The sequence below is a fragment of the Anoplopoma fimbria genome, chromosome 1 (genome assembly GCF_027596085.1).
Source record: "Anoplopoma fimbria isolate UVic2021 breed Golden Eagle Sablefish chromosome 1, Afim_UVic_2022, whole genome shotgun sequence".
Taxonomy (NCBI): Eukaryota; Metazoa; Chordata; class Actinopteri; order Perciformes; family Anoplopomatidae; genus Anoplopoma; species Anoplopoma fimbria.
Genome location: NC_072449.1, coordinates 1,972,420 through 1,979,365, shown reverse-complemented (window position 1 = coordinate 1,979,365; position 6,946 = coordinate 1,972,420). Strand labels below are relative to the sequence as shown.

At 38.4% G+C, this 6,946-nt stretch overlaps 1 protein-coding gene across 1 annotated transcript in view; it reads left to right on the top strand.

Moving 5' to 3' along the window:
* Positions 1–572: 572 nt before the first annotated feature.
* Positions 573–6,946, top strand: part of usp2a (ubiquitin specific peptidase 2a) — a 43,263-nt gene continuing 36,889 nt past the window's right edge. Inside the window, exons 1-2 of the mRNA XM_054598215.1 lie at positions 573–630; positions 4,016–4,179. The gene's annotated coding sequence lies outside the window, so the exon portion shown is untranslated. The remainder of the gene's footprint in view (positions 631–4,015; positions 4,180–6,946) is intronic.

Genomic DNA, 6,946 nt, shown 5'->3' with positions numbered 1-6,946 from the left:
AACCAGAGCAAAAGTACAGAAACAAACTAATACGAATACAATAAGTGCAAAAACTAATACAAAAACAATAAGTGCAACAAACTAATACGAATACAATAAGTGCAGCGAACGAGCATAAAAAAATAAGATTAAAAATAATACAAAAAAAATGTGAAACAGTAAAAAGACAACAGTGTGTAAATATGGGTTTTAAGAAGTGATTTAAAATAAATTACTGATTTTTTTGTATATTTATCTTTATTATTTAATAATATTTTATTTAATATTTGTATTTTCTTACTTTACTTTTCTTAATTAAACCCAGTAGTAATTATTCTACTACCTACTAAAAATAATTGCAAAAGTCCAAACTGAGGTAAATGAATTACTTTTGGAAACAAACAAGTTCCCATCTTTCCCATTCGCCTTGAACGCCGCGTCTGTTGTTTACGCTCATCACCATGGTGACGGTGTAGGGGGGAAAGGGGGCGTGTCGCTGGCGAACCAATCAGAAATGAGCTCCGTCCCCCCGGACTGACGTCATCCGTTAAAGCTCCCCCGTTGAGACGCGTTCAGGGCCGCGTTCCGGATCGGGACGTTCTCAACCCGCAGCCCGGCGACGTCACACCGCTGGAGGCTGTTTAATATCAGGTAAACCGGCCGCTGGACGCTGCGTTCACACATGTCGGTTTACCGCGGAGGAGCCTGAACGCAGCACAGATCAGCTGTTTGACTGGATGCTAACGTTAGCAATGTAGCTAGTTAGCAATGTAGCTAGTTAGCAATGTAGCTAGTTAGCTAGTTAGCAATCTAGCTAGTTAGCTAGCAATGTAGCTAGTTAGCTAGTTAGCAATGTAGCTAGTTAGCTAGTTAGCAATATAGCTAGTTAGCAATATAGCTAGTTAGCTATATAGCTAGCTAAGTTAGCTAGTTAGCCAGTTAGCAATATAGCTAGTTAGCTAATGTTAGCAATGTTAGCAATGTAGCTAGTTAGCTAGTTAGCAATGTAGCTAGTTAGCTAGTTAGCAATGTAGCTAGTTAGCTAGCTAAGTTAGCCAGTTAGCAATATAGCTAGTTAGCAATATAGCTAGTTAGCTAGCAATGTAGCTAGTTAGCAATATAGCTAGTTAGCTAGCTAAGTTAGCTAGTTAGCAACATAGCGAGTTAGCTAGCTAAGTTAGCTAGTTAGCAATATAGCTAGTTAGCTAGCTAAGTTAGCTAGCTAAGTTAGCTAGTTAGCAATATAGCTAGTTAGCAATATAGCTAGTTAGCTAGCTAAGTTAGCTAGCTAGCTACATTAGCAATATAGTTAGTTAGCTAGCAAACTAGCTAGTTAGCAATATAGCTAGTTAGCTAGCAAAATAGCTAGTTAGCAATATAGCTAGTTAGCTAGCAAAATAGCTAGTTAGCAATAAAGCTAGTTAGCTAGCTAACAGGCTAGCTAGTTGCTAAATAGCTAGTTAACTAGCTGTTGCGGGCGGTTGCTGTGGTTACACAGACGGCCTGTGTTAACTTGTATTTCTCTCAACCTCTGATACAATCACCTGTACAGCTAGTTATCTAGTTAGTTAGCTGGTTAGTTATCTAGTTAGTTAGCTGGTTAGTTAGCTGGTTAACTGAGAGCCGTCATAGTGTCCCGTCTCCTCCCGCTGCCATGTAATGCTACACGCCTCACGGTCACCGTCTCCTCAGTCCTACGTCTGTCTTCTTTTCCGTTGTCCTGTATGCAACTTTATAATAAGATAAAACGTTATATAAAACGGAGGCTGTGGCGTAGTGGAGAGCAAGGTAGTTCTCCAATCAGAGGATCGGTGGTTCGATACCCGAAGGCTTGCCATCGGTGTGGACTGATGATGAATGTTAGTTAGAGTCTGATGGTGGCACCTTGATGGTAGCCTGTCATCAGTGTGTGAATGGGTGAATGATATGTAACATACTACTGACTGTAAGTCGCTTTGGAGAAAAGCGTCTGCTAAATGACTGTAATGTAATGTAATGTAATGTAATGTTATTAATCCTGAGAAGTGATTGTGCCAGAGATAACACTAGAATACAGATATACACACATAGGAGAAAAAGTGTAATAATGACTTTATTGTTAAAGAAGTAATACTGAAAACAAGTGCAAAAATGTAATGGTAATAACAGTGAGGTAAATATAGGAAAAGGACACAACTACAACATAAGATTAAAGTGTATAAGAAGTAATTCACTGGAATAAGGGAGATAAGATAAATCCTGAATGAAATGATTGTACCAGAGTTTGATTAAAGTTTACAAAAGGAGAATAACAATAAACAATAGAATAACAACATAAACACGTGAACAAGAGTAATAATTATTAAGTGTTGCTGACACCAGTGCAAAAATAGAATGTTAATAACAGTGAGGTAAATATTGCAAATAAAATAGCAAAACAATTAATAACATAAGATTAAAGTACATAAGAAGTGATACGCACGCATAAGCATATACAATATAATAATATAATCAAATATAAATGCATATGAACAATAGAGTGATACTTATTAAGTGTTAAATAATAACTGACACCACTGTGTAATATCAACACGTTATATTTCCTGTATGTGCAATAATGTGAACCCAACCATTCAGTCAGATTTATTATATTTCTTCTGTCTGATTACTAATTTATTATACATACTTTGGTTTTTCTGTTGTTGGATCCACTATGCTGCTGCAATCCTGCAAATGTCCCCACTACGGGAATATTAAAGGATTATAAAGTAAGTAAATAAAGTAAAAATCTTCAATAGAATAAGTAAATTACAACATAGGATCAAAATGTAAAGTTCATAAGAAGTAACACACTCGCAGGTAGAAAGAAGGTCGTATAAACTGAAATACAGTTGGTACAATCAGCTGTGAAATTTATGAATATTTCACTTTGTTGCGTGAAATTTCACGGACGTTCTGTGACAGTTTGGGGAGTTTACAGTTCTGTGACACTGTTACAGGAGGAAATGCAGAGCGGATGAATCATGATCCGGCGGAGAATCATCCTATCTAGCCGAGCGAGGTTCGACCCGATGCCGGTGCCCAGCGTGGCTTATAAACAGCCTTAATGCTAGTCCTTTAAGAGCTAATTGGAATGCCACCGAGTGTTGAGTGACCTGCAGAGGGTCATAGGCGTCTGCTATATTTACCGGCCTGTAACTTGATCTGAGGCATTTCTGGACCGCTGTGCTCATACTGTCCTCTCACTGCCTCCCAGGCAGCTCCTCACTGCTCTCTGTCCACCGGCCCGGCCGCTCAGGAACAACACCGGTGAGCCTCTCAACCAACTAACCCGCCGCTCTTCCTCCCTTTTCCTTCTCCCAGGTAGCAGTTGGATGCAGACTGTGTGGGCTGTTGGCTCGGCCGTTTAGGGTACGTCCTCCTGGTGATGCAGGGACGGGGGTAAGGTTCTAGAAAGTTCTGTTGGAGAACCGTGAGCACCTCTGCAGGGTCCAGTAGAATAGTGGAAATGTATAAAGGAGCTGGTTGTGATGCTGGATTATAGTTTGCTTTAATAATGAAGCTGTACAATATGGAGTCGACCTATGAGCTTTCTCTCTACCTGAGCTTTATAATTTCCGGATTTGATAACACGAGCCGAAGGTTGCATGATCAATGTTTAATGTTTAATGGTTGGACATGAAATCTGGAGAATGTGTTGATCGTTTGTGCTGAGAGAGACAGAAAACAGAGGCAGGAGATGTTGATCTCTGCTGTCTTTGTCAATTTATAGGCCTTCAGGCTATACGATACCTCTCATGTACATTCGCTCTCCTCGGCCAGGGACGCTCTGTCCCAACGGATAGTTTGATAGCAGTGTTTGAAAACATAATGTGTAGTTTGATGCTTTAGCAACACAGTTTTTCTTTTCAAACTTTGATTCAAATAAAGCCACCTTGGATTAAATGTGATTTAGATACGGTCGACTGTCAACGGAGAAGAGATAAAACATTTGTAATGCTGCTGGCTCCCTGTGTTGACAGGTCTGTCATGTAACATGTCTGTGTGTTTTCCACAGGAGTGATCCGTGTCAGAAAGCCTGTGAGTGTGTGTGTGAGTGTGTTTGTGTGTTTGTGTGTGAGTGTGTGTGTGGACACCGCGGGGTAGCAACAGTAGGATGAGCTGCCCGGGAGCCATGACAGCCTGCGGGGACTGACACACACACGGCTACGAATACGACAGGTAACTACACACACACACACACACACACACACACACACACACACACACACACACACACACACACACACACACACACACACACACACAGGAGCTGTCCAGCGTGAAGCCCTGGTACATGTAGTTCACAGTGCATGGTACATGATTCAGATGCGTCACAGCAGAATTCACTGGTTCCTTTATGAAGCAGAGTTAGAAAAAGTTAGAAAAAGTTAGTTATGTTTTGTCAGCTTACCGGTGACTCACAGAAATGACTAAACTGTAAAGGTGATGCTGCATTACTGCCATGCAGACGCTTACACTGTGACACTCATATGGATCATATGGATCTGAAATGGTGGTTTTCACTGCTAAAGGTTTTGATTTTGCCTGATAACCGTCAGAAATAATGATCCATCTGCATTAGACAGTAAAACTGCCGAGCAATAGATCTGTTATATAATAAACATATTCAGAAGCGTCAGTTAGTAGCTAAGATGCTACTAACTGATGCTACGAACGGCAGCAAGGAAGAAACACTTCTGATTTAAATTTCAACATTTAAATACTAATTAACTGCTAGACAGCCGAGAAACAACAACAGCCAAAAGCACAATCTCCTGTAGTTCTTTATCCTGATGATCTGAAGCTCCTCCTGTTGAACGCCACACAGTAAGACATCATCATTTATGAAGACATGGAACAAATAGAATTTACAACACTCACATAGTATTGATCCAGGTGTATCCAACACGGCTGATACCAGAGTGAATAATCAGAATGAGTGAAAAAGTGAGTGAGAGCACCGTTGACACCGGTTAAACTTCTGCTGGTGGATGATTGCTTTATGAATAGATGTGAAGGCTAGTGTGTTCGTCCAGTCTCTTTAAGCCTCTTCAGTGTATCTAATGGCTCTCTGAGCACCACTCAGTGGAAATAATGATGGTGTCTAGTTGACCAAATGATTAGCTCAATGAATACAGAGTTATAATCACTACAGTCTTTTATAGCCTCTCATTGTCCGTCAGCAACACATGCTGCCAACGATTCATGCTGATGAGCTGCTGAGATCATAGGGTAGAAACCTGGTTTTGTAGTGAAAAAATGTGACGAAGGGTAAGAATGTCACTGTAGCAGAAAATGCAGTTAAAAGAAACCAATCTTTTGTCTTCAGTTGCAATTTTTTCGAGGTTAAAAAAAGGGGTTAAAGGGTGGAAAAGGTGACAGAAAAGTTATATTCTGAACCACAGAGCTTAGGACAAGGATTCAGGGATTCAGGGATCATTCATTGTCAATATGAAACACAGGGATGCACAATGACATGCAGTTGTAGCCGAGTTATAACACGGAAAACATGACGAACAAAACGAAACAGAAATAGTTGTTCCTCTAGTGCATTTATCAGTTTGTATCATGAGGAATTAGAGAAAAACATTTCTCTGGACAGGAAAACATTGACTGGGTTTACATGCATGTGGCTGCATGTAAACAGCGTTGAGATATCTGTTCATAGCCCAAAAACTGTTGATATCCAATTCATGATGTTTAACAGTAGGAGTGTTTCTCCTTCTTTTCTTCTTGTGTTCAACTGACAGGAAGGAGGCGTAGAAACCTCTATAGAGACTCACATAGTGAATGAGCTGTATACATGTTTAAAGAGTGATCCTCAAACATGGGGAATATCAACTTATCACATGTTTTCATCTGAAGATGATCCAGAATATCATGTTTATTTATTTGGCACTTTTAGGTGTTTTTCTGAGTTTCCATCTGTAAATAGTGCGTTATATCAACACACACTGGAGTTGGCTGAGGGGGGTGTTGGTTGTGTTGAAGCGTTGAACCAGCAGCTACAGAAGGTCCAACTCCAGCTTGTTGGAACAGCCAAGTGCTCCCGTCCCGTTGTGATAGAGCCGGCTTGGCACTTTGTTCACAACGGGCAGAGAGGAGGTCAGAGGCGTCAGTGTGGCCTCACAGACACCAGCGGCCTCTTATCCGCTCACATTTCAGGGTAAATATAACAACGCTGCTCACAGACCCCTAATAGCCCCATGTTGATGCCTACCATTACTCACTATGAGAGCACAATGTCTACGTTCTGTTGTTTTGTAGGTTTTTGTTTATATGCAACAGCTGTTTTGGTTTAGATAAGATAAGATAATCCTTTATGAGTCACACAGCGGGGACATAAGCAGTGCAACAAGAGGCATCAGGTCAAAACTAAACCTAGAATGGTATAGAATCTATTATAATAATATACTATATACTATATAATATTGTTTTGATGGTAACAATAGACGGTCTTAGATGGTAGAGCCAAAATAAGTAAAGTGAGTTCACATGATTACTAGAACTAAAGTCACTGAGTCATATAATATAATATAATATGATATAATATAATATAATATAATATAATATAATATAATATAATATAATATAATATAATATAATATAGTATAATATAGTATAATATAGGATAATATAATATAATGTAATGTAATATAACATAACATAATATAGTATAGAATGGTATAGTATAGTATAATATAATATAGTATATAGTATAATAAAATCTAATATAATATAGTATGATATAATATAATATAGTATAACATAATATAATATAGTATATTATAATATAGTATAATAAAACATAATATAATATAGTATAATATACTATACTATAATATAGTATAATATAATATAGTATAATATAATATAGGATAATATAGGATAATATAATGTAATATAACATAACATAATATAGTATAGTATAATATAATATAGTATA